Here is a 12,948-nt window from a genome sequence, read left to right on the forward strand (position 1 = left end):
TCATGGCGACGATGATATCATATTGGTTGTCATGGCGATGATGATGTCATAATGGTTGCCATGGCGACAATGATGTCATAAGGGTCGTCATTGCGACGATAATGTCATAACGGTCATCATGGCGATGATGATGTCATAATGGTCGCCATGGCGACGATGATGTCATAATGGTCGTCATGGCGAATATGATGTCATAATGGTTGTCATGGTGACGATGATGTCATAATGGTTGTCATGGCGACAATGATATCATATTGGTTGTCATGGCGATGATGATGTCATAATGGTTGCCATGGCGACGATGATGTTATAATGGTTGTCATGGCGACGATGATGTCATAATGGTCGTCATGGCGACGGTGATGTCATAATGGTCGCCATGGCGACGATGATGTCATAATGGTTGTCATGGCGATGATGATGTCATAATGGTCATCATGGCGACGATGATATCATATTGGTTGTCATGGCGATGATGATGTCATAATGGTTGCCATGGCGACGATGATGTCATAAGGGTCGTCATGGCGACGATAATGTCATAACGGTCATCATGGCGATGATGATGTCATAATGGTTGTCATGGCGATGATGATGTCATAATTGTCGTCAAGGTGACGATGATGTCATAATAGTCGTCATGGCAACGGTGGTGTCATAATGGTCGCCATGGCGAAGATGATGTCATAATGCTTGTCATGGCGACGATGATGTCATAATGATCGTCATGGCAACGGTGATGTCATGATGTCATAATGGTCGTCATGGCGACGAAGTTGTCATAAAGGTTGTCATGGCGACTGTGATTTAATAATGGTCGTAATGGCTACGACGATGTCATAATGGTCGTCATGGCAACGGTGATGTCATAATGGTCGTCATAGCAACGGTGATGTCATGATGTCATAATGGTCGTCATGGCGACGAAGATGTCATAATGGTTGTCATGGCGACTGTGATTTAATAATGGTCGTAATGACTACGATGACGTCATAATGGTCGACATGGCGACCGTGATGTCATAATGGTTGCCATGGCAATGGTGATGTCATAATGGTCGTCATAGCAACGGTGTTGTCATGATGTCATATTGTTCATCATGGTGACGATGATATCACATTGGTTGTCTTGGCGATGATGATGTCATAATGGTTGTCATGGCGACAATGATATCATATTGGTTGTCATGGCGATGATGATGTCATAATGGTTGCCATGGCGACGATGATGTCATAAGGGTCGTCATGGCGACGATATTGTCATAACGGTCATCTTGGCGATGATGATGTCATAATGGTCGCCATGGCGACGATGATGTCATAATGGTCGTCATGGCGATTGTGATGTCATAATGGTTGTCATGGTGACGATGATGTCAAAATGGTCGTCATGGCGACGATGATGTCATAATGGTCGTCATGGCAACGTTGATGTCATAATGGTCGTCATGGCAATGGTGATGTCATAATGGTCGTCATAGCAACGGTGATGTCATGATGTCATAATGATCGTCATGGCGCCGAAGATGTCATAATGGTTGTCATGGCGACTGTGATTTAATAATGGTCGTAATGGCTACGATGATGTCATAATGGTCGTCATGGCAACGGTGATGTCTTAATGGTCGCCATGGCGATGATGATGTCATAATGGTTGTCATGGCGACGATGATGTCATAATGGTCATCATGGCGACGATGATATCATTGGTTGTCATGGCGATGATGATGTCATAATGGTTGTCATAGCAACGGTGATGTCATGATGTCATAATGGTCGTCATGGCGACGAAGATGTCATAATGGTTGTCATGGCGACTGTGATTTAATAATGGTCGTAATGGCTACGATGATGTCATAATGGTCGTCATGGCAACGGTGATGTCATAATGGTCGTCATGGTGACGATGATGTCATAATGGTTGTCATGGCGACGATGATGTCATAAGGGTCGTCATGGCGACGATAATGTCATAAAGGGTCATCATGGCGATGATGATGCCATAATGGTCGTCATGGCGATTGTGATGTCATAATGGTTGTCATGGCGACGATGATGTCATAATGGTCGTCATGCCGACGATTATGTCATAATGGTCGTCATGGCGACGGTGATGTCATAATGGTCGCCATGGCGAATATGATGTCATAATGGTTGTCATGGCGACGATGATGTCATAATGGTCATCATGGCGACGATGATATCATATTGGTTGTCATGGCGATGATGATGTCATAATGGTTGCCATGGCGACGATGATGTCATAAGGGTTGTCATGGCGATGATAATGTCATAACGGTCATCATGGCGATGATGATGTCATAATGGTCGCCATGGCGACGATGATGTCGTAATGGTCGTCATGGCGAATATGATGTCATAATGGTTGTCATGGCGATGATGATGTCATAATGGTTGCCATGGCGACGATGATATTATAATGGTTGTCATGGCGACGATGATGTCATAATGGTCGTCATGGCGACGGTGATGTCATAATGGTCGCCATGGCGACGATGATGTCATAATGGTTGTCATGGCGACGATGATGTCATAATGGTCATCATGGCGACGATGATATCATATTGGTTGTCATGGCGATGATGATGTCATAATGGTTGCCATGGCAACGATGATGTCATAAGGGTCGTCATGGCGACGATAATGTCATAACGTTCATCATGGCGATGATGATGTCATAATGGTCGTCATGGCGATGATGATGTCATAATTGTCGTCAAGGCGACGATGATGTCATAATAGTCGTCATGGCAACGGTGATGTCATGATGTCATAATGGTCGTCATGGCAACGAAGATGCCATAATGGTTGTCATGGCGACTGTGATTTAATAATGGTCGTAATGGCTACGATGATGTCATAATGGTCGTCATGGCAACGGTGATGTCATGATGTCATAATGGTCGTCATGGCGACGAAGATGCCATAATGGTTGTCATGGCGACTGTGATTTAATAATGGTCGTAATGGCTACGATGATGTCATAATGGTCGTCATGGCAACGGTGATGTCATCATGGTCGTCATAGCAACGGTGATGTCATGATGTCATAATGGTCGTCATGGCGACGAAGATGTCATAATGGTTGTCATGGCGACTGTGATTTAATAATGGTCGTAATGGCTACGATGATGTCATAATGGTCGACATGGCGACCGTGATGTAATAATGGTTGCCATGGCAACGGTGATGTCATAATGGTCGTCAGATCAACGGTGATGTCATGATGTCATATTGTTCATCATGGCGACGATGATATCACATTGGTTGTCATGGCGATGATGATGTCATAATGGTTGTCATGGCGACAATGATATCATATTGGTTGTCATGGCGATGATGATGTCATAATGGTTGCCATGGCGACGATGATGTCATAAGGGTCGTCATGTCGACGATATTGTCATAACGGTCATCTTGGCGATGATGATGTCATAATGGTCGTCATGGCGATTGTGATGTCATAATGGTTGTCATGGCGACGATGATGTCAAAATGGTCGTCATGGCGACGATGATGTCATAATGGTCGTCATGGCAACGGTGATGTCATAATGGTCGTCATGGCAACGGTGATGTCATAATGGTCGTCATAGCAATGGTGATGTCATGATGTCATAATGGTCGTCATGGCGACGAAGATGTCATAATGGTTGTCATGGCGACTGTGATTTAATAATGGTCGTAATGGCTACGATGATGTCATAATGGTCGTCATGGCAACGGTGATGTCATAATGGTCGCCATGGCGACGATGATGTCATAATGGTTGTCTTGGCGACGATGATGTCATAATGGTCCTCATGGTGACGATGATATCATATTGGTTGTCATGGAGATGATGATGTCATAATGGTTGCCATGGCGACGATGATGTCATAAGGGTCGTCATGGCGACGATAATGTCCTAAAGTGTCATCATGGCGATGATGATGCCATAATGGTCGTCATGGCGACGGTGATGTCATAATGGTCGCCATGGCGAATATGATGTCATAATGGTTGTCATGGCGACGATGATGTCATAATGGTCATCATGGCGACGATGATATCATATTGGTTGTCATTGCGATGATGATGTCATAATGGTTGCCATGGCGACAATGATGTCATAAGGGTCGTCATGGCGACGATAATGTCATAACGGTCATCATGGCGATGATGATGTCATAATGGTCGCCATGGCGACGATGATGTCATAATGGTCGCCATGGCGACGATGATGTCATAATGGTCGTCATGGCGAATATGATGTCATAATGGTTGTCATAGCGACGATGATGTCATAATGGTTGTCATGGCGACAATGATATCATATTGGATGTCATGGCGATGATGATGTCATAATGGTTGCCATGGCGACTATGATGTTATAATGGTTGTCATGGCGACGATGATGTCATAATGGTCGTCATGGCGACGGTGATGTCATAATGGTCGCCATGGCGACGATGATGTCATAATGGTTGTCATGGCGACGATGATGTCATAATGGTCATCATGGCGACGATGATATCATATTGGTTGTCATGGCGATGATGATGTCATAATGGTTGCCATGGCGACGATGATGTCATAAGGGTCGTCATGGCAACGATAATGTCATAACGGTCATCATGGCGATGATGATGTCATAATGGTCGTCATGGCGATGATGATGTCATAATTGTCGTCAAGGCGACGATGATGTCATAATAGTCGTCATGGCAACGGTGGTGTCATAATGGTCGCCATGGCGACGAAGATGTCATAATGGTTGTCATGGCGACTGTGATTTAATAATGGTCGTAATGGCTACGATGATGTCATAATGGTCGACATGGCGACCGTGATGTCATAATGGTTGCCATGGCAACGGTGATGTCATAATGGTCGTCATAGCAACGGTGATGTCATGATGTCATATTGTTCATCATGGCGACGATGATATCACATTGGTTGTCTTGGCGATGATGATGTCATAATGGTTGTCATGGCGACAATAATATCATATTGGTTGTCATGGCGATGATGATGTCATAATGGTTGCCATGGCGACGATGATGTCATAAGGGTCATCATGGCGACGATATTGTCATAACGGTCATCTTGGCGATGATTATGTCATAATGGTCGCCATGGCGACGATGATATCATAATGGTCGTCATGGCGATTGTGATGTCATAATGGTTGTCATGGCGACGATGATGTCAAAATGGTCGTCATGGCGACGTTGATGTCATAATGGTCGTCATGGCAACGGTGATGTCATAATGGTCGTCATGGCAACGGTGATGTCATAATGGTCGTCATAGCAACGGTGATGTCATGATGTCATAATGGTCATCGTGGCGACGAAGATGTCATAATGGTTGTCATGGCGACTGTGATTTAATAATGGTCGTAATGGCTACGATGATGTCATAATGGTCGTCATGGCGACGATGATGTCCTAATGTCATCATGGCGACGATGATATCATATTGGTTGTCATGGCGATGATGATGTCATAATGGTTGCCATGGCGACAATGATGTCATAAGGGTCGTCATGGCGACGATAATGTCATAAAGGGTCATCATGGCGATGATGATGCCATAATGGTCGTCATGGCGATTGTGATGTCATAATGGTTGTCATGGCGACGATGATGTCATAATGAAAGTCAAGGCGACGATGATGTCATAATGGTCGTCATGGCAACGGTGATGTCATAATGGTCGTCATGGCAACGGTGATGTCATGATGTCATAATGGTTGTCATGGCAACGATGATGTCATAATGGTCATCATGGCGACGATGATATCATATCGGTTGTCATGGCGATGATGATGTCATAATGGTTGCCATGGCGACGATGATGTCATAAGGGTCGTCATGGCGACGATAATGTCATAACGGTCATCATGGCGACGATGATGTCATAATGGTCGTCATGGCGATGATGATGTCATAATTGTCGTCAAGGCGACGATGATGTCATAATAGTCGTCATGGCAACGGTGGTGTCATGATGTCATAATGGTCGTCATGGCGACGAAGATGTCATAATGGTTGTCATGGTGACTGTGATTTAATAATGGTCGTAATGGCTACGATGATGTCATAATGGTCGTCATGGCAACGGTGATGTCATAATGGTCGTCATAGCAACGGTGATGTCATGATGTCATAATGGTCGTCATGGCAACGAAGATGTCATAATGGTTGTCATGGCAACTGTGATTTAATAATGGTCGTAATGGCTACGATGATGTCATAATGGTCGACATGGCGACCGTGATGTCATAATGGTTGCCATGGCAACGGTGATGTCATAATGGTCATCATAGCAACGGTGATGTCAAGATGTCATATTGTTCATCATGGCGACGATGATATCACATTGGTTGTCATGGCGATGATGATGTCATAATGGTTGTCATGGCGATGATGATGTCATAATGGTCGCCATGGCGATTGTGATGTCATAATGGTTGTCATGGCGACAATGATGTCATAATGGTCGTCATGGCAACGGTGATGTCATAATGGTCGTCATGGCAACGGTGATGTCATGATGTCATAATGGTCGTCATGGCGACGAAGATGTCATAATGGTTGTCATGGCGACTGTGATTTAATAATGGTCGTAATGGCTACGATGATGTCATAATGGTCGTCATGGCAACGGTGATGTCATAATGGTCGTCATAGCAACGGTGATGTCATGATGTCATAATGGTCATCATGGAGACGAAGATGTCATAATGGTTGTCATGGCGACTGTGATTTAATAATGGTCATAATGGCTACGATGATGTCATAATGGTCGACATGGCGACCGTGATGTCATAATGGTTGCCATGGCGACGATGAAGTCATAATGGTTGTCATGGCGACAATGATATCATATTGGTTGTCATGGCGATGATGATGTCATAATGGTTGCCATGGCGACGATGATGTCATAAGGGTCGTCATGGCGAGGATATTGTCATAACGGTCATCATTGCGATGATGATGTCATAATGGTCGCCATGGCAACGATGATGTCATAATGGTCGTCATGGCGATTGTGATGTCATAATGGTTGTCATGGCGGCGATGATGTCATAATGGTCGTCATGGCGACGGTGATGTCATAATGGTCGTCATGGAATCGGTGATGTCATAATGGTCGTCATGGCAACGGTGATGTCATCATGGTCGTCATAGCAACGGTGATGTCATGATGTCATAATGGTCGTCATGGCGACGAAGATGTCATAATGGTTGTCATGGCGACTGTGATTTAATAATGGTCGTAATGGCTACGATGATGTCATAATTGTCGACATGGCGACCGTGATGTAATAATGGTTGCCATGGCAACGGTGATGTCATAATGGTCGTCAGATCAACGGTGATGTCATGATGTCATATTGTTCATCATGGCGACGATGATATCACATTGGTTGTCATGGCGATGATGATGTCATAATGGTTGTCATGGCGACAATGATATCATATTGGTTGTCATGGCGATGATGATGTCATAATGGTTGCCATGGCGACGATGATGTCATAAGGGTCGTCATGTCGACGATATTGTCATAACGGTCATCTTGGCGATGATGATGTCATAATGGTCGTCATGGCGATTGTGATGTCATAATGGTTGTCATGGCGACGATGATGTCAAAATGGTCGTCATGGCGACGATGATGTCATAATGGTCGTCATGGCAACGGTGATGTCATAATGGTCGTCATGGCAACGGTGATGTCATAATGGTCGTCATAGCAATGGTGATGTCATGATGTCATAATGGTCGTCATGGCGACGAAGATGTCATAATGGTTGTCATGGCGACTGTGATTTAATAATGGTCGTAATGGCTACGATGATGTCATAATGGTCGTCATGGCAACGGTGATGTCATAATGGTCGCCATGGCGACGATGATGTCATAATGGTTGTCTTGGCGACGATGATGTCATAATGGTCCTCATGGTGACGATGATATCATATTGGTTGTCATGGAGATGATGATGTCATAATGGTTGCCATGGCGACGATGATGTCATAAGGGTCGTCATGGCGACGATAATGTCCTAAAGTGTCATCATGGCGATGATGATGCCATAATGGTCGTCATGGCGACGGTGATGTCATAATGGTCGCCATGGCGAATATGATGTCATAATGGTTGTCATGGCGACGATGATGTCATAATGGTCATCATGGCGACGATGATATCATATTGGTTGTCATTGCGATGATGATGTCATAATGGTTGCCATGGCGACAATGATGTCATAAGGGTCGTCATGGCGACGATAATGTCATAACGGTCATCATGGCGATGATGATGTCATAATGGTCGCCATGGCGACGATGATGTCATAATGGTCGCCATGGCGACGATGATGTCATAATGGTCGTCATGGCGAATATGATGTCATAATGGTTGTCATAGCGACGATGATGTCATAATGGTTGTCATGGCGACAATGATATCATATTGGATGTCATGGCGATGATGATGTCATAATGGTTGCCATGGCGACTATGATGTTATAATGGTTGTCATGGCGACGGTGATGTCATAATGGTCGTCATGGCGACGGTGATGTCATAATGGTCGCCATGGCGACGATGATGTCATAATGGTTGTCATGGCGACGATGATGTCATAATGGTCATCATGGCGACGATGATATCATATTGGTTGTCATGGCGATGATGATGTCATAATGGTTGCCATGGCGACGATGATGTCATAAGGGTCGTCATGGCAACGATAATGTCATAACGGTCATCATGGCGATGATGATGTCATAATGGTCGTCATGGCGATGATGATGTCATAATTGTCGTCAAGGCGACGATGATGTCATAATAGTCGTCATGGCAACGGTGGTGTCATAATGGTCGCCATGGCGACGAAGATGTCATAATGGTTGTCATGGCGACTGTGATTTAATAATGGTCGTAATGGCTACGATGATGTCATAATGGTCGACATGGCGACCGTGATGTCATAATGGTTGCCATGGCAACGGTGATGTCATAATGGTCGTCATAGCAACGGTGATGTCATGATGTCATATTGTTCATCATGGCGACGATGATATCACATTGGTTGTCTTGGCGATGATGATGTCATAATGGTTGTCATGGCGACAATAATATCATATTGGTTGTCATGGCGATGATGATGTCATAATGGTTGCCATGGCGACGATGATGTCATAAGGGTCATCATGGCGACGATATTGTCATAACGGTCATCTTGGCGATGATTATGTCATAATGGTCGCCATGGCGACGATGATATCATAATGGTCGTCATGGCGATTGTGATGTCATAATGGTTGTCATGGCGACGATGATGTCAAAATGGTCGTCATGGCGACGTTGATGTCATAATGGTCGTCATGGCAACGGTGATGTCATAATGGTCGTCATGGCAACGGTGATGTCATAATGGTCGTCATAGCAACGGTGATGTCATGATGTCATAATGGTCATCGTGGCGACGAAGATGTCATAATGGTTGTCATGGCGACTGTGATTTAATAATGGTCGTAATGGCTACGATGATGTCATAATGGTCGTCATGGCGACGATGATGTCCTAATGTCATCATGGCGACGATGATATCATATTGGTTGTCATGGCGATGATGATGTCATAATGGTTGCCATGGCGACAATGATGTCATAAGGGTCGTCATGGCGACGATAATGTCATAAAGGGTCATCATGGCGATGATGATGCCATAATGGTCGTCATGGCGATTGTGATGTCATAATGGTTGTCATGGCGACGATGATGTCATAATGAAAGTCAAGGCGACGATGATGTCATAATGGTCGTCATGGCAACGGTGATGTCATAATGGTCGTCATGGCAACGGTGATGTCATGATGTCATAATGGTTGTCATGGCAACGATGATGTCATAATGGTCATCATGGCGACGATGATATCATATCGGTTGTCATGGCGATGATGATGTCATAATGGTTGCCATGGCGACGATGATGTCATAAGGGTCGTCATGGCGACGATAATGTCATAACGGTCATCATGGCGACGATGATGTCATAATGGTCGTCATGGCGATGATGATGTCATAATTGTCGTCAAGGCGACGATGATGTCATAATAGTCGTCATGGCAACGGTGGTGTCATGATGTCATAATGGTCGTCATGGCGACGAAGATGTCATAATGGTTGTCATGGTGACTGTGATTTAATAATGGTCGTAATGGCTACGATGATGTCATAATGGTCGTCATGGCAACGGTGATGTCATAATGGTCGTCATAGCAACGGTGATGTCATGATGTCATAATGGTCGTCATGGCAACGAAGATGTCATAATGGTTGTCATGGCAACTGTGATTTAATAATGGTCGTAATGGCTACGATGATGTCATAATGGTCGACATGGCGACCGTGATGTCATAATGGTTGCCATGGCAACGGTGATGTCATAATGGTCATCATAGCAACGGTGATGTCAAGATGTCATATTGTTCATCATGGCGACGATGATATCACATTGGTTGTCATGGCGATGATGATGTCATAATGGTTGTCATGGCGATGATGATGTCATAATGGTCGCCATGGCGATTGTGATGTCATAATGGTTGTCATGGCGACAATGATGTCATAATGGTCGTCATGGCAACGGTGATGTCATAATGGTCGTCATGGCAATGGTGATGTCATGATGTCATAATGGTCGTCATGGCGACGAAGATGTCATAATGGTTGTCATGGCGACTGTGATTTAATAATGGTCGTAATGGCTACGATGATGTCATAATGGTCGTCATGGCAACGGTGATGTCATAATGGTCGTCATAGCAACGGTGATGTCATGATGTCATAATGGTCATCATGGAGACGAAGATGTCATAATGGTTGTCATGGCGACTGTGATTTAATAATGGTCATAATGGCTACGATGATGTCATAATGGTCGACATGGCGACCGTGATGTCATAATGGTTGCCATGGCGACGATGAAGTCATAATGGTTGTCATGGCGACAATGATATCATATTGGTTGTCATGGCGATGATGATGTCATAATGGTTGCCATGGCGACGATGATGTCATAAGGGTCGTCATGGCGAGGATATTGTCATAACGGTCATCATTGCGATGATGATGTCATAATGGTCGCCATGGCAACGATGATGTCATAATGGTCGTCATGGCGATTGTGATGTCATAATGGTTGTCATGGCGGCGATGATGTCATAATGGTCGTCATGGCGACGGTGATGTCATAATGGTCGTCATGGAATCGGTGATGTCATAATGGTCGTCATGGCAACGGTGATGTCATGATGTCATAATGGTCGTCATGGCGACGGTGATGTCATAATGGTCGACATTGCGAATATGATGTCATAATGGTTGTCATGGCGACGATGATGTCATAATGGTCATCATGGCGACGATGATATCATATTGGTTGTCATGGCGATGATGATGTCATAATGGTTGTCATGGCGACGATGATGTCATAATGGTCGTCATGGCGACGATGATGTCATAATGGTCGTCATGGCAATGGTGATGTCATAATGGTCGCCATGGCAACGGTGATGTCATAATGGTCGCCATGGCAACGGTGATGTCATAATGGTCGCCATGGCGACTGTGATTTAATAATGGTCGTAATGGCTACGATGATGTCATAATGGTCGTCATGGCAACGGTGATGTCATAATGGTCGCCATGGCGACGATGATGTCATAATGGTTGTCATGGCGACGATGATGTCATAATAGTCATCATGGCGACGATGATGTCATATTGGTTGTCATGGCGATGATGATGTCATAATGGTTGCCATGGCGACGATGATGTCATAAGGGTCGTCATGGCGACGATAATGTCATAAAGGGTCATCATGGCGATGATGATGCCATAATGGTCGTCATGGCGATTGTGATGTCATAATGGTTGTCATGGCGACGATGATGTCATAATGGTCGTCACGGCGACGATGATGTCATAATGGTCGTCATGGCAACGGTGATGTCATAATGGTCATCATGGCAATGGTGATGTCATGATGTCATAATGGTCGTCATGGCGACGAAGATGTCATAATGGTTCTCATGGCGACTGTGATTTAATAATGGTCGTAATGGCTACGACGATGTCATAATGGTCGTCATGGCGACAGTGATGTCATAATGGTCGCCATGGCGACGATGATGTCATAATGATTGTCATGGCGACGATGATGTCATAATGGTCATCATGGCGACGATGATATCATAATGGTTGTCATGGCGATGATGATGTCATAATGGTCGTCATGACAACGGTGATGTCATAATGGTCGTCATGGCAACGGTGATGTCATGATGTCATAATTGTCGTCATGGCGACGAAGATGTCATAATGGTTGTCATGGCGACTGTGATTTAATAATGGTCGTAATGGCTACGATGATGTCATAATGGTCGTCATGGCAACGGTGATGTCATAATGGTCGTCATAGCAACGGTGATGTCATGATGTCATAATGGTCATCATGGAGACGAAGATGTCATAATGGTTGTCATGGCGACTGTGATTTAATAATGGTCATAATGGCTACGATGATGTCATAATGGTCGACATGGCGACCGTGATGTCATAATGGTTGCCATGGCGACGATGAAGTCATAATGGTTGTCATGGCGACAATGATATCATATTGGTTGTCATGGCGATGATGATGTCATAATGGTTGCCATGGCGACGATGATGTCATAAGGGTCGTCATGGCGAGGATATTGTCATAACGGTCATCATTGCGATGATGATGTCATAATGGTCGCCATGGCGACGATGATGTCATAATGGTCGTCATGGCGATTGTGATGTCATAATGGTTGTCATGGCGGCGATGATGTCATAATGGTCGTCATGGCGACGGTGATGTCATAATGGTCGTCATGGAAA

Source organism: Phyllobates terribilis, unplaced genomic scaffold, assembly GCF_046119375.1.
Source record: "Phyllobates terribilis strain yellow unplaced genomic scaffold, ASM4611937v1 Scaffold_16__1_contigs__length_26959993, whole genome shotgun sequence".
NCBI classification, from domain to species: domain Eukaryota; kingdom Metazoa; phylum Chordata; class Amphibia; order Anura; family Dendrobatidae; genus Phyllobates; species Phyllobates terribilis.